Genomic DNA, 14,396 nt, shown 5'->3' on the forward strand with positions numbered 1-14,396 from the left:
ACGCAGACCGAGACATGCAGGGGGAAAATACCATGTAACAGTTGAGGCATTTTACAGCGATGCCTCTGCAGTCCAGGGAACACCAAGGATTGCTGGCAGCCCCCAGAAACTAGGAAAAGACAAGGAAGGATTCTCCCCTTAAGCCTTTGGAGGGAGTGTGGCCCTGCTGATACCTTGGTTTCAGACGTCTCCCCTCTGGAACTGAGAGAATAAATTTCTGTTATTTTAAGCCATCAAGTGCATGGAAATTTCTTATATCAAGTTTATGGGAACTTGTACTCATGACCTTGCAAAACTCACAGTCCCCTGCTGGTCTCCCTGTTTTAAGAAGAAACAGGGCTGCCTGGCATGACTGTCCTCAGAGGACCCGCTCAGGGCCCAGGTACTTGTTCTCTCTCCTTTCCAGTGCCCCTTTGTGTGCTCAGCTGCTCTGTCGTGTCCAAGTCTTTGTGACCCCATAGACTGTAGCCCACCCGGCTCCTCTGTCCATGGGGTCTCTCATGCAGAAATACTGGAGCAGGTTGCTGTTTCCTCCTCCAGGGGATCTTCCCAACCCAGGGATCAAATCTGTGTTTCCTGCATTGACAGGTGAATTCTTTACCCCTGAGCCACCTGGGAAGCCCCTCCAGTGCTCACAGCTATTCAGTTATCCAGTCTAGAATTTTGCAGTTGTTCAGGGCCCTCTATAATGTACTTCTAAAGGACCTTATTCACTGTTCCCTGTGACCATCCCTACATATGTTGTGTGCTTTCCATGCTTTGACTTGAGTCCCCGCTACCCTATTCCTGAAGGCCACATCCCTACCTCACCAAGCTGTATCCCACCCATCTTTAACATCTGCTTTTTCTTCCTGGGCCACTCTAGACTAAGGTGGATTCCATGTCCTGCACCCTCAAAGCATACTCTGCTCGCTAGCACTGGTCATTGGACAATATTCTTCCCAGCATCTTGAGACATATCACATGTTTTCTTATTTCTTAACTCATATTTTTTACTTTGCCAATATTGATGGCTTTTCGGTTGGGCTCAGGTCTCAGTCCTTGAAGGTAGACAATCTGTCTTTTTATCCTTTTTCTGCTCTATACACTTTATACATTGTTAGTATTCAACATAAATGTAGTGGTAGGCAATGGTAGGTGATAATTTTCTTTGCCTGGAAAAGATTAAGAAACAAAGTTTGACTCAAAGGAAAGTCTTCTTGACGTTTAGGGTGGAAATCATACTCTGGCTCCAAGAAGGTGATGGTATGTCTATATATATCTTTGGAGTACAAGCTCTTTATCCTTCTCCCATTTTTAAAAAATGTATTTACTTTTCACTGCACTGGGTCTTGGATGCTGCACATGGGCTTTCTCTAGTTGTGGCGAGTGGGGGCTACTCTCTAGTTGCGGAGCATGGGCTTCTCATTGCGATGGCTTCTCTTACTGCAGAGCATCAGTTTGCGAGTTTGGGCCAAGTAGTTGTGGTGCATGGGCTAAGTTCCCCTGTAGCGTGTGGACTCCTTCTGGACCAGGGATTGAACTTGTGTCCCTTGCATTGGCAGGTGGATGCTCAACCACTGGACCACTGGGGAAGTCCATCCCCATTTCGCCAAAAAGCAACCATCAGGCATTGAACATCTTCTGTGTGCCTGCTCTGTGATGGGCTTGAGGAGGTGGTGGTAGATAAGACAGAAATGACCTTTATCCTCCATGAGTGTTTAGTTTTGTGGGAAATATTGACCAAGAGAAACAGTTCTTGACTTGCTGCTTTAATAGCTTTTCATTCAGGTGACAGGGTAGAGATAGGACTGGGGAATCAATCCTGGAAGCCAAGTTTGTACTGGATGACCACTTGACTCAAGACTGAACCAATTCTGTTTTCCCTCTCTTGACAACAGAGAAGTGAGATTCAGAGGTAGCCAGTTTCCATGGACTGAATTGTGTTTTCCTCCAATTTATATAGGGGCTTCCTAGGTGATTCAGGGGTAAAGAACCTGCCTGCCAAGGCAGGAGATGCAGATTCGATCCCTGGGTCAGGAAGATCCCCTGGAGGAGGGATCCACTGCAGTATTCTTGCCCCGGAAATCCCATAAACCAGCGGAGTCTGGTGGGTTACAGCCCATGGGATCACAAAAGAGTCAGACATGACTGAGCATGCAGGCATGAATTTATATATTGAAGTCCTAACATCCAGTGAGAAGGTATGATATTTGGAGGTGGGTCCTTTGGGAAGTAATTAGGTTTATTTATTTATAAATAATTTTATTTATTTTGTTTTGGCTGTGCTGGGTCTTGTTCCTATACACGCTTTTCTCTAGTTCCAGTATCAGGGCTTCTCACTTTGGCAGCTTCTCTTGTTACTGAGCTGGGCTCTAGCGGGTGTGGGCTTCAGTTGTGTGGCTCCCAGACTCTACAGCACAGGCTCAATAGTGGTGGCACACGAGCTCAGTTGCTCCACATCGTATGGGATCTTCCCAGACCAGAGATTGAACCGGCATCTCCTGTACCTGCAGGTGGATTCTTTACCACTGAGCCACCAAGGAAGCCTGGTAATTAGGTTCAGGTGAGGTCACAAGGATGCACCCCCACGATGGGATTAGTGCTGTTGTAAGAAGAGGCGCCAGAGAGCTCTCCCACCACCCCCCAGCTCTGTGATAGGAGGACACAGAGAGAAAGCTGGCCATCTGTCAGTCCTCACCAGATCCCAGCCATGCCTGTACTCTCATCTTGGACTTTGAACCTCCAGAACTGTGGGAGAATAAATTTCTGTGATTTAAGCCCTCAGTCTGTAGTATGTTGTTATGGTAGCCTGAGCTAAAACACCAATTATTCAAGAGACAGGAGTCATCATAAGTAAGCGTGAGGAGGTGTGCAGGCTGTGTTCTGCCACAAAGAGCATGTGGAAGATGGGTTAGCAGAGAAGGAAGAGTGACGGAGATAATTAGGGAGCACAGAGGTGTGAGAAACCCTGCCTGCTTTCCTAGGCTCTCCAGTCCCCAGTCCTAGATGCTCCCAGAGCCCAGCTGCCCTGGGGTTCTGACTTCACCCCAGGGTGCTCCCCACAGATTCCCTTTGTTGCTTATGCCAGCTTGGTCAGTTTCTGTTACTAACAACCAAATGACTCTCTTCCAAGACCCTCCCATTTTACAGAGGAGGACAATAAGAGCCCAGAGGCTTAGTCCAGGTCTCCATCAGTGAGTGACAGAGTCTGGGCTGCAGTTCTGGTCCTCACACCAGCTGTCTGCAGTCCTGCCCTTCTGGGCTCGCAGGGTGAACTTGTTAAGCAGACCTGGGAGGCTCTGAGACCCCCAGGAGAAATGCTGTTATTCTCTCACTGCCAGCAGTTTAAAACACGATCTATGTTGGGTCATCCTTGGAAGTGCCTTCCTAACATCACATGTGTTTTCCCCTCTTTTTCTGTAATCCTGTCCAATTGAGCAGCAGGGCTGTCACCACTCACTTTTTTTTTTTTTTGGCATTTGAATCTTGCATCTAAAAGATTCTTAGCAGTGTGCACTTGGCTGACAGCAAAGGTCTCCCCAGTCCTGCCTTCTCTGCATTTGTCTGCCTTTTGTTCTCGTAATCCGATACCTGTTTCTATCAAGAACAGGTGATTTTCTCCGAGCTATATGATAGGGAACACCTGACGCCCACACCCCATTTGGTTTCTATATTTATGTTAAGCTATGTTTTAAAAATGAGCTCATTGTTAGTTGGAAGACACATAAAAATAGAAAGGAAAAAGTATTACTGTTTCCGTCTTCCCACCAGGACTGCTGATAACATCATAGAGAATCTTTCTGGTCCTTTTCTGCTTTTGAAGTTAATTTGTAAAAATATGCAGTTGTACTTATACATAGTAACAATTTTGTATTCTACTTTTCACCTGAAGATAATGCTCTAAACAGTGTTGTGCTGTTTCAGACATTTTGTAAATATCACTTTTAAAGGCTGTTATCCATTCTAGTAAATTGAGCACAATTAAGTATATAGTAAATCCTTTTCGGCATATGCTAAGTCACTTCAGCTGTGTCTGACTCTTTACAACCCCATGGACTGTAGCTCACCAGGCTCCCCTGTCCATGGGATTCTCCAGGCAAGAATACTGAAGTGGGTCACCGTGCCCATCGCCGTGCCCTCCTCCAGGGGATTTTCCCCACCCAGGGATGGAACCCGCGTCTCCTGCATTGGCAAGTGGGTTCTCTACCACTAGCGCCACCTGGGGAGCATGAATGACAATAAATAAATATGTGGATGTGAAAGCCATGCTCATGTGAGACGTCCCATTTGTTTCTGACTTTGTGCATGTGTGTGACTATAGGGAATGGTATTGTTGGCCTTTGTTTTTCAGATGTTTTCCTTACACTGATGGAATTAGGGATAAACAGGTGTGAGTCTTTGAAAAGCTTTTGATGTGTGGCATCAAATGGCTTTCATACACAGAGCACTGATTCCCCTGCTCCCAGTAGAGTGAGAGGCCCTGTCAAAATTTCCTGTATGGTTCTCTGCCCAAGACTCTGAGTGAGAACAAATAGCTGTTTCTGTTAGTATTCTTTGAGGTCTGTCCGCAGAACTCCCAGCTGCCTGTTTGTAGATCGCATGACCCTTAGCAAGAGGGAGGGACATACATTTTGACATACATTTTGTTCTTTCATTTGATAAAGTTACAGTAACTGTTTGTCTCCAGCATGTGGAAAAACGTTGCCAGTGTGATGCTGTAGATTGTTTTACATGAAAAGTCATCAGTCCTTTTTTTTTTTTTTGGACGAGTGGATAAAGACTACCTACCAATGTAAGCCAATTGGAAATATTTTATTATCACACTTTTTCAAGCAAAGGTGGGGAAATGGGAAACTAGATTATCTTTACTCAACTGTTTTTGGTATATTCTGCATTTCAGGAAGAGAGGCCTAGTGTTTTTTTGATGAGGGTGGGTGGGAAAAGTCTCATAGAAGAGGTGGGACTTGATTTAGAGTAGGAGCAGAGCGCAGGGAACATCAGGAGGACCGTGTGAGAGCTCCTGTGGTGTGCTGGGTTTGGCTGGATCGGCCAGACTGCACACCTGTATGAGTGTGTGTATGCTTAGTCATATCCAACTCTATTGTGACCCCCTGGACTGTAGCCCACCAGGCTCCTCTGTCCATGGGATTTTCCAGTCAAGAATACTGGAGTGGGTTGCCATTTCCTCCTCCAGGGGATCTTCCTGACCCAGGGATTGAACCTGGGTCTCCCACATTGCAGGTGGATTCTTTAGCGTCTGAGCCACCAGGGAAGCCCCTGAACAAGGGCGGATGCCTTGTTTCCGTGGAAGGAAATAGGGCAGTGATCTTCAAGCTGTGCTCCCGGGCCAGCTGTAGCACCACCTGGGATCTTGCTAGAAAGGCAGGCTTTGGCCCTATGTTAGACCCATAGACTCAGACACTCGAGGTGGCCCAGCAATCTGTGTGTTAACAAGCCCACTGAGGAATTCTGATGTACCTCACATTTAAGAGCCCCTGACATAAGGAAATGGGGTTTGAGGGGAAGTATATGATCCAAGAGGAAATACTGACAGGCTGTTGGAGATTGGAGGAGGGGGTGGAAGCTAGGGAGAGGGGTGGTGGGGCTGGTGTAGACACTGGCCTTGCCCAATCTGTGCACCCAGGGGTGTATGGAGTGTTGTGCCCAGGCAGTTTTGGTGGTGTCTCAGTAAAACTCTTTGGTTGCAAGTAACAGAGTCCCTTGGACTGCAAGGAGATCAATGCAGTCAATCCTAAAGGAAATCAGTCCTGAATATTCATTGGAAGGACTGATACTGAAACTCCAATACTTTGGCTACCTGATGTAAAGAACTGACTTATTGGAAAAGACCCTGATGCTGGGAAAGATTAAAGGCAGGAGGAGAGGGGGATGACAGAGGATGAGATGGTTGGATGGCATCACTGACTTGATGGACATGAGTTTGAGCAAACTCCAGGAGAGACTGCAGGTGTGCTGCAGTCCATGGGGTCTCAAAGAGTTGGATATGACTGAGCAACTAAACTGAACTGAAAAGAAATGTGCTTCTGATCAGCTTCAGCAAGAGAGGATGTTTGTGGGAAAGATGTTGGGATGGCGCCCGGAGTATGAGAGGACAGAGTCCACCTGGACTTTAGGAAGGACTGAAACCAGGAGCTGAGCATGGTGAGAACCCAGAGAGTATATGAGCTTAAAATAAAAAGAGAGTCAGCTCTGTCCTTATACAGCATGTCTGTCTGTCTCTTTCAGCATGAAATATTGTCTTTGCTTCTCTGTACTCCCTTCTTTCTGTCTCTGCAGACATCCTTTTTTGCTTTGGTGAGCATTTAGTCAGATATGGCCATGTGTACACGCACGTGCACTCAGTTGTGTCCGACTCTTTGCACCCCCATGGACTGTAGCTAGCCAGGCTCCTCTGTCCATGAGGTTCTCCAGGCAAGAATACTGGAGTGAGTTGCCATTTCCTTCTCCAAGGAGTCTTCCTGACCCAGGGATTAAACCCGTGTATCTCTTGCTTCTCCTGCATTGGCAGGTGGATTCTTTGCCACTGTGCCTACAGTCCTCATTTTCAGTAACCTGCAGATCGCTCAGCTCTAATTCTAAATTCCTGGGGTGGGGGGGGTAGAATTGGAGAGGTCCAGCTGGGGGCCGACAGTGCCTGAATCAGCTTTGGCTGGAGGCAGGGTCCTCTGTTCGTGCCTGGGGGTAGGGGGTCCTTGTGAGAGAGGTGAATGGGCAGCGTGGCTGTGCCAAACAGTGTCTGTTCCTCAGTGCAGTGTTTTCATGGTTACTAGTGTGATCCACTAGTATGGGGAGATGGTTTTTGTTTTCATTTATAATGAACTTCTTAACAGTGCACTCTTGCAACACGGTGGGGCCCCTTTGAGGGTTTGTGTGCACTAATTATGAGAAACCCTTATTGTTGGTGGAGTCGGGAGGAGGGGATGGGAGGGGAGGAGCTTGTTGGTGCAGAGGGACCCACAGGGTCATTCTTTTCCTTTTGGGGGCAGGGTGATAGCTTTTAACGCTGTTCTCCCTAAGAGTCGGTGATTACAAATGAAACGACGGAGTCTGGGCATCTAAGCCTGAAGGAGGGGAGTGGAGGGAATTGCAGCGGCTTGTGTGCTCCTTCCTGAGCACAGCAGACTCACCTTCATCCGGCTGGTGCTGTGGTGTGCTTGGGTCCATGCATCTTTCTTTCCTGTGAAATCTGGGACTTAGTTGCTGACGGTTTTACAAGAATTTTGTTTTATTGGAATATTTATAAGTTCTGGGAGACCATAAGGCATATGTGTGAATGGATCTCTACCCACTTTCCAAAGAGGGGAAACTCCAACTCACGGTTTTCCTTGCTGTTTTGATTGTAAACTGCTTCTCTAACCTTCTCTCTGCCCCTGAGTCATTCATGCATTCATGCATGCACTCACTCATTCCTTCACTCATTTATTCATATCTTCTGTGTGCCAAGCACTGTGTAAAGAGATAGACTTCATCCTACTTCAGGTTTGTTTTATTTATTTTAATTTTTGGCCACGCCCTTCAGCATGTGGAGTCATAGTTCCCCACTAGAGTTTGAACCCACATCCCCTGCATTAGAAGTGGGGGAGGGTCTTAACCATTGGACCTCCAGGGAAGTCCCCTAGAGTTTGTCCTGCTTCGTATTTTCAATCACCCTCCCACCCTCCTTGGCACTTCCTTTTTAGTTTTCCCTCCTCCCCTCAGCCTTTGGAAGGACCCCCCCCCGGCAGAGGGTACCCTGGAAAATGACAGCTCCCCCCAGTCCATGCCCAGCTGGCCTGGTCCCAGCTCCCCCGACCCCCTTGTAGCCCCAAACCCATGATGTTCTCACTTGTTTCTGGGATTTGCTCATGTTTTTTCCCTTCCTGAAGTGTCCCCTTCTTCCTCCCGAATCTACCAAGCTCCTGCTCATCGTTCAACATCTCCTGGAGCATCCCCTGCTAATTTAGCAGCCCAGCCTCAGCTCACAGAGCATGGCTGTGGGTGTGATGACCTGACTGTCATTCAGCTAGACTTGAACTTGGTGATGTCTAGGACTGTCCCACTCATCCTTAGATCCTGACTGATGGATAAAGGATTGAATGCTACTCTGGGCAATAGGATGGGGGAGAAAAGGAAAGGATAAAGAAGATAAAGTCACTCATAATTCCATTATAGAAATGCATTCTGGGGGGGATCCTTAAGGCTTTCTGAACACAAAAACTTTGTGTGGTTGGAGTTACTGTGTATCTTGCTTTCCCACTGACATTAATATATTAATATATCCTTGTGTCCACAATATTTCTAAACAGAATTTTAGTGACCTTTTAAAATTGTATAGTCAATTCCTTTTTTAAAAATTGTTGGACAGCTGTATTATTTTCCATTTCTTTTGTAATAAAAAGCCATGGGATGTGTTTGTGCCTTAATTTTTGTTTACCTCTGATTTCTTTTGGGTAGTTTCCCAGGAGTACAATTACTAGGGCAGAGGATAGCAAAGCTATAAAGATTTGAGAGATAAGAGCAACTTGCCTCCCAGAAAGATCATGCCAATCTCTCCTCCCATCTGCAGTTCTGGATGATTGGGTTTGTAAATTCTTTAAAAAAAACAAATGGAGGTGAAAAAAAAATAAGAAGCACTGATATCCTCTTTTTTAAAAATTTTAATTGAAGGATAATTGCTTTACAATGTTGGGTTGGTTTCTGCCATACATCAACATGAATCAGCCTGATAGCCTCTTAACTGACTATGACTTCCATCTGGAGGGGGCTTCCCAAGTGGCGCTAGTGGTAAAGAATCCACCTGCCAATGCAAGAGACATAGGAGATGCAAGTTCGATCCCTGCAATGGGAAGATCCCCTGGAGAAGGAAATGACAACCAGCTCCAATATTCTTGCCTGGAAAATCTGTCTGGAGGAAGTGTCAGCTTTTCCTGTGTTTGGAGCCCCTGTGTGGAGACAGGCTTGTTGCCTTGCAGTCCGGGGCTGGGAGCTTGGCCTTCAGTGACAAGGGCCAGGGCTCTCAGCATAGCTGCCCCTTCCATGACCCCAGAGAGACTCTGTGGCTTTCCAAAGTAGGGAGGGAAAGAAGCTGCTTGCTGACCTCTGGGCAGGGGGCTTCAGACAGCAATGCATTGGCTGAACATCCATCACTGAGGAACTCAAGCTTCAGGAAGCCCATCTGGCTTTATAAAATCTACCAGACATTAAAGGAAAATGGAGTGAGGGTGAAGCATTCATTGCCGTCATGGTGCAGAGAGGGCGCTACTGTGCATTCATCTGCCTGGGGTTTCCTGGCCCGTTAAGCCCAGGAGAAAACAAAGATGGGTTTCCAAGAGGTCATTCATTTCCAGGCAGGAAACTGGACCTGCCTGGAAGCTGAACTTGCACCCTCTTGCACATATACATCTGTTGAAATATTAAGTATACTCTGCATTAAGCAATGCAGGAGACACAAGAGATGTAGTTTCGATCCCTAGGTTGGGAAGATACCGTGGAGGAGGAAATGGCAACTCACTCCAGTATCCTGGCCTGAAAAATCCCATGGACAGAGGAGCCTGGCAGGCTACAGTCCACAGGGTCTTAAAAAGTTAGACACAACTGAGTGACTAAGCACACAGAACCTGCAAATTCACTTTGAGGGGTACAATTGTAGCCCCCCAAAGGCGATAAGATCCACTTGCTGTTGGCACCCCTGTTTAAACCGTGGTATTGCTTATTTTTGCTGATATACTTCTGGAATTGGTGCCATTTTGAGGACACTTAAAAAATAAAATGAAACCTAATCAAGTTTTTATTTTCTAGCTAAGGAGGATCTCACATAGATTATGTTTTTTAAATTGACATTATATTGTCATCTAGTAAACTGAAAAATATTACTTAAAACATTTAATATGAATGGGCTTCCCAGGTAGTGCTAGTGGTTAATAACACGCCTGCCAATGCAGGAGATGTAAGATGAGGGTTCAGTCCCTGGGTGGGGAAGATCTCCTGGAGGAGGAAATGGCAACCCAATCCAATATTGTTGCCTGGAGAATTCCATGGACAGAGGAGCCTGACGGGCTACAGTCCATAGGATCACCAAGAGTTAGACACAACACTCAGCGCAAATTGAAAAAATTAATTAAAACATTTAATATGAACAAAATGGGAGATGGAAAGCTAACACTTTAAAGCTATTAACTTTTGCTTTAATACTCTGGTCCCTTTAAAATTATCATTTCATTTCATCCTTACAGTGGGAACTGTTGTTATTTCTAATTTTTGTAGATGAGGGAACTGAAACTTAGAGAACTTAAATAACATTCAAAATCATGAAGTCAGTAAGTGGTAGAGATGAAATGCCCTTCTCGGTATTTAGGGGGTGGTTTTTCTCCTGGCTCTGGCAGGAGCTAGACTAAAGAGGGTGGTAAGCCAGCTGCTGTTACCTGGTCCTGGGAGGGACAGGGCTGTGTGCCCCTAGGAGAAAGCCTGCTGTGGTTTCTGCTGAGGATCTGCTCTGAGGGGAGCTTAGAGGCGCTTCAAAGGGAAGCAGATGGAGAAGTTGGACAGCTCCCAGCTTCCCTGGCCTTAGACCCTCACTGTGGGTGCTTGTGTTTAGTTGGGGTGATTCTTATGCAAACATACTCTCTGGGTGGGTACTGCTGTCCTGGATTTCCAGCTTTCTCAGCTCGGGAACTGGAGCCTCACCTTTTGGTACCATCACAATGAGTTTGTTCGAGTACTGCAGTGTGAATGGCTTTATGCACATGGGTGCATAATCTGCCCTCAGAAGGCCTCGGTCAGCTCCAGGGGACGTGAGCTCAGGTTGGAGAGGAGAAGGTTAAGGGGATCTGAGTTTTCAGGCATCAGTTGTCAGAGGCTGTGTCTTACTCAAGTCTTCACCCCCTCAACTACTCCCTTTTCTCCCACATGAACCAGGAGAGACAAAACCGACTGGATTATTTAGCATCATCCAAAAAGGGGAATTTGGGGCTTCCCTGGTGGTCCGGTGGTTAAGATTGCAGGGGGTGGGACGCACAGGTTAGATCCTTGGTTGGGGAACTAAGATCCCACTTGTTGAATGGTGCGGCCAACAAGGAAAGAAAGTATGAATTCTGCTAATTCCTAAATCAGCGGAGTTTAACTGGCATACATCCCTAAATCACCAGAGTATTACTGGTACACATCCCTCCCCAGGGCTGCCCTGGTGGCTCAGTGGTAAAGAATCTGCCGGCCAGTGCAGGAGATGTGGGTTTGATCCCTGGGTCAGGAAGGTCCTCTGGAGAAGGAAATGGCAACCCACTTCAGTATTCTTGCCTGGGAAATCCTATGGACAGAGGAGCCTTAAGTTTAAACTATTCCTCAAACTTAACAATAAGAAACCAAAGCTTGCCCTAAGATTCAAACTCTGTAAATAATGGAAATAGGGGAAGAAATAAAGTAAAAAAAAAATTTTTTTTTATTAAAAAAAAAACAGAAACAAAAAGGGGAATTCATTGTAAAGAGTTAGGGAGTTGCAGCTGGACTCCATGGGGTCCTAGAAACTGGGCTGGAAGCTATTGGGAAGCCTCCTGTCCTCACTTCTTCCCCCTCCCCAAGGCCCTGGTCTCACATCTGCTTCATTTTCTGTGTGTATGTGTGTCTGTGTTCACTGTTCTCTTCCTGACTCTCTCTCCAGGCTTCTACCTTTCATGTGCGTGCATGCTAAGTTGCTTCAATCATGTCTGACTCTTTGTGACTCTGTGGACTGTAGCCCACCAGGCTGCTCTGTCCATAGGATTTTCCAGGCAAGAATACTGAAGTGGGTTGCCATTTCTTTCTCCAGGGGGCCTTCCCGACCCAGGGATTGAACCCACATCTCCTGCATTGGCTGGCAGATTCTTCACCACTGAGCCACCAGGGCAGCCCTGAGGAGGGACATGTGCCAGTATTTTATTGGTATACCAGTATTGGAAGGACATATTCAGTATAACAATTTAAGCACTGTTATTGCTGGATGGTGGGATTCTGGGTAATTTTTATTTTATTCTTTTTTTTTTTTTAAGGATCTTAGTTCCCTGACCTGGAATCAAATCTGTGCACCCTGAAGTGGAAGCACGGAGTCTTAACCACTGGACCGCCAGGTCCAGGTCTTGTCCTTTTCTGTCTGAAAATTTTTTTTTACAATAAGCGTAAACAAGTAACATAGACAGGTTATATTTATATTAACAGTTCAGTTCAGTTCAGTCACTCAGTTGTGTCCGACTCTCTGCGACCCCATGAATTGCAGCACGCTAGGCCTCCCTGTCCATCACCAACTCCCGGAGTTCACTCAGACTCACATCCATCGAGTCCGTGATGCCGTCCAACCATCTCATCCTCTGTCTTCCCCTTCTCCTCCTGCCCCCAATCCCTCCCAGCATCAAAGTCTTTTCCAATGAGTCAACTCTTCGCATGAGGTAGCCAAAGTACTGGAGTTTCAGCTTTAGCATCATTCCTTCCAAAGAACACCCAGGGCTGATCTCCTTCAGAATGGACTGGTTGGATCTCCTTGCAGTCCAAGGGACTCTCAATAGTCTTCTCCAACACCACAGTTCAAAAGCATCAATTCTTCGGCACTCGGCCTTCTTCACAGTCCAGCTCTCACATCCATACATTAACAGTAAGCAAGTTAAACCTAGTGGTTGAATTTCACTAGGCCAGTAGGTAATGAGTGGCTTGTAGAAGATGAACAATAGGTGATCTCTGCCCTCAAGGAATTTATGGCCTGACGGGGAGGGTGATATAAGCAATATAAATCAAGATGAAAGGAAGCTATGTTAAATGCTTATAGATTATTACAAAGCGTGTAAAATCTATTTACACTTCTAAGAAGTTAAGGGAAGGGCTTCATGAAAAGAGTAGCTCAGGATCTGAGGTAGAATAGGGGTTCTCAGCCAGGGGCTCCTTGGCCCCCAAAGGACATTTGCCAGTATCTAGAGGCATTTAAAAAATATATTTATGTATTTATTTAGCTGCACCAGGTCTTAGTTGCAGCATGTGGGATCTAGTTCCCTGGCCAGGGATTGAACCTGGGCCCCCTGCATTGGGAGTGCAGAGTCTTAGCTACTGGACCACCTGCGAAGTCCTTCTAAAGGCATTTTTTTTCTCTTTTTAATTTAAATTTACTTATTTTTAATTGAAGGATAATACCTTACAGTATTATGTTGGTTTCTGCCATACATCAACATGAATCAGCCATAGGGATACGTATGTCCCCTCCCTCTTGAACTTCTCTCCCTCCTGGAGGCATTTTTGATCCTCATAGGTGGGATGGAGGGAATGCTACTGGCATCTAGTGGAGAGACCAGGGTTGCTGCTGAACATCCTTCAGTGCCCAGGACAGCCCCCTCCCTGACCAGCAAATAATTACCTGGCTCCCGATGTCAAGGCTTCTAATCCAGTGCTTTGGATTTTGGCAGACAGAGCTGGGAAAGAACCTTCCAGGCAAAGAGAATGATGGCAGGGCACAGTGGCAAAAACACATGATGTGTGCCCAGGAGTTAGCAGAGGGCACATGAAGCTGGTGGGGTGGGCCCAGCTGGCTGGTGGGGGCCCTCAATATCAAAGCAAGCAATTGAATGTGTCCTGCGGTCAGTCGGGAGCTGTGGAAGTTTGGCGTTTTTATTTATTTGGCTGTGTGGGGTCTTAATTGTGGTGTGGTGGGGGGGAATCTTTGTTGCAGCATGCAGGATTTTTTAGTCATGGCGTGCACACTCCTAGCTGTGGCGCGTGGGATCTAGTTCCTGGACCAGGGATCAGACCCAGGTCCCCTGCATTGGGAGGTTGGAGTGTTAGCCACTGGGCCACCAGGGCAGTCACACCATGGAAGATTTTGGAGCAGTGGAATCGCTCCATCAAGAAGCGTATCATTTCTCCTCACCCCAATTTTGCCTCATTGCTGGCTCATCTGCACACGCACAGACTCAATCACACCCGTATGTTCCTGTTTCCCACCTCAGGCCGTCCCTTCTTTGTTTTGTACGCATCCATCCGAAGGAAAGCTGTGTCAGCATTCTGCTTTGCTGACCCGTGATTCCCATCTACTGGTGACAAAGGGATACAGCAAAAACAAGATCCCCCTTTGGACTGCTCTATGTCCTGCTGCAGTTTCCCAGGAATCTACCCTGGTGAGGGGTGTCCACGTCTGTGCAGATGGCCTTGGAGCAGCTTTGTTTGTTTGCTCATCACCACTGTTTGGGTGTTTGCTGACATCCTCATTCTCTCTCAGGATGCAGAGTGGGGCAGGGGGTGGTGCCCAGGGGACAGTTCACACTCAGCAGTGTCCACACGGGGCAAGTGGCTAAGTAGAGGCCAGGACTGGAGCTGGGTCAGATTGCAGCCATCAGATGAAAGAATGCCTGAGCCAGGGGAAGGAGTACCCCAAAACTCAACAGGGTTCTGTCCCCATATGTTCGCTG

At 46.8% G+C, this 14,396-nt stretch overlaps 1 protein-coding gene and 1 non-coding gene across 7 annotated transcripts in view; one reads left to right on the plus strand and one right to left on the minus strand.

Annotated features, from left to right (window-relative positions):
• Nucleotides 1–14,396, plus strand: part of REEP1 (receptor accessory protein 1) — a 133,742-nt gene that overhangs the window by 23,479 nt on the left and 95,867 nt on the right. The window lies entirely within an intron of this gene.
• Nucleotides 9,589–9,727, minus strand: LOC120852350. The gene has a single exon (XR_005718530.1). It is a non-coding gene; the product is annotated as a small nucleolar RNA SNORA68 (small nucleolar RNA).

Source organism: Oryx dammah, unplaced genomic scaffold, assembly GCF_014754425.2.
Source record: "Oryx dammah isolate SB20612 unplaced genomic scaffold, SCBI_Odam_1.1 HiC_scaffold_25, whole genome shotgun sequence".
Taxonomy (NCBI): domain Eukaryota; kingdom Metazoa; phylum Chordata; class Mammalia; order Artiodactyla; family Bovidae; genus Oryx; species Oryx dammah.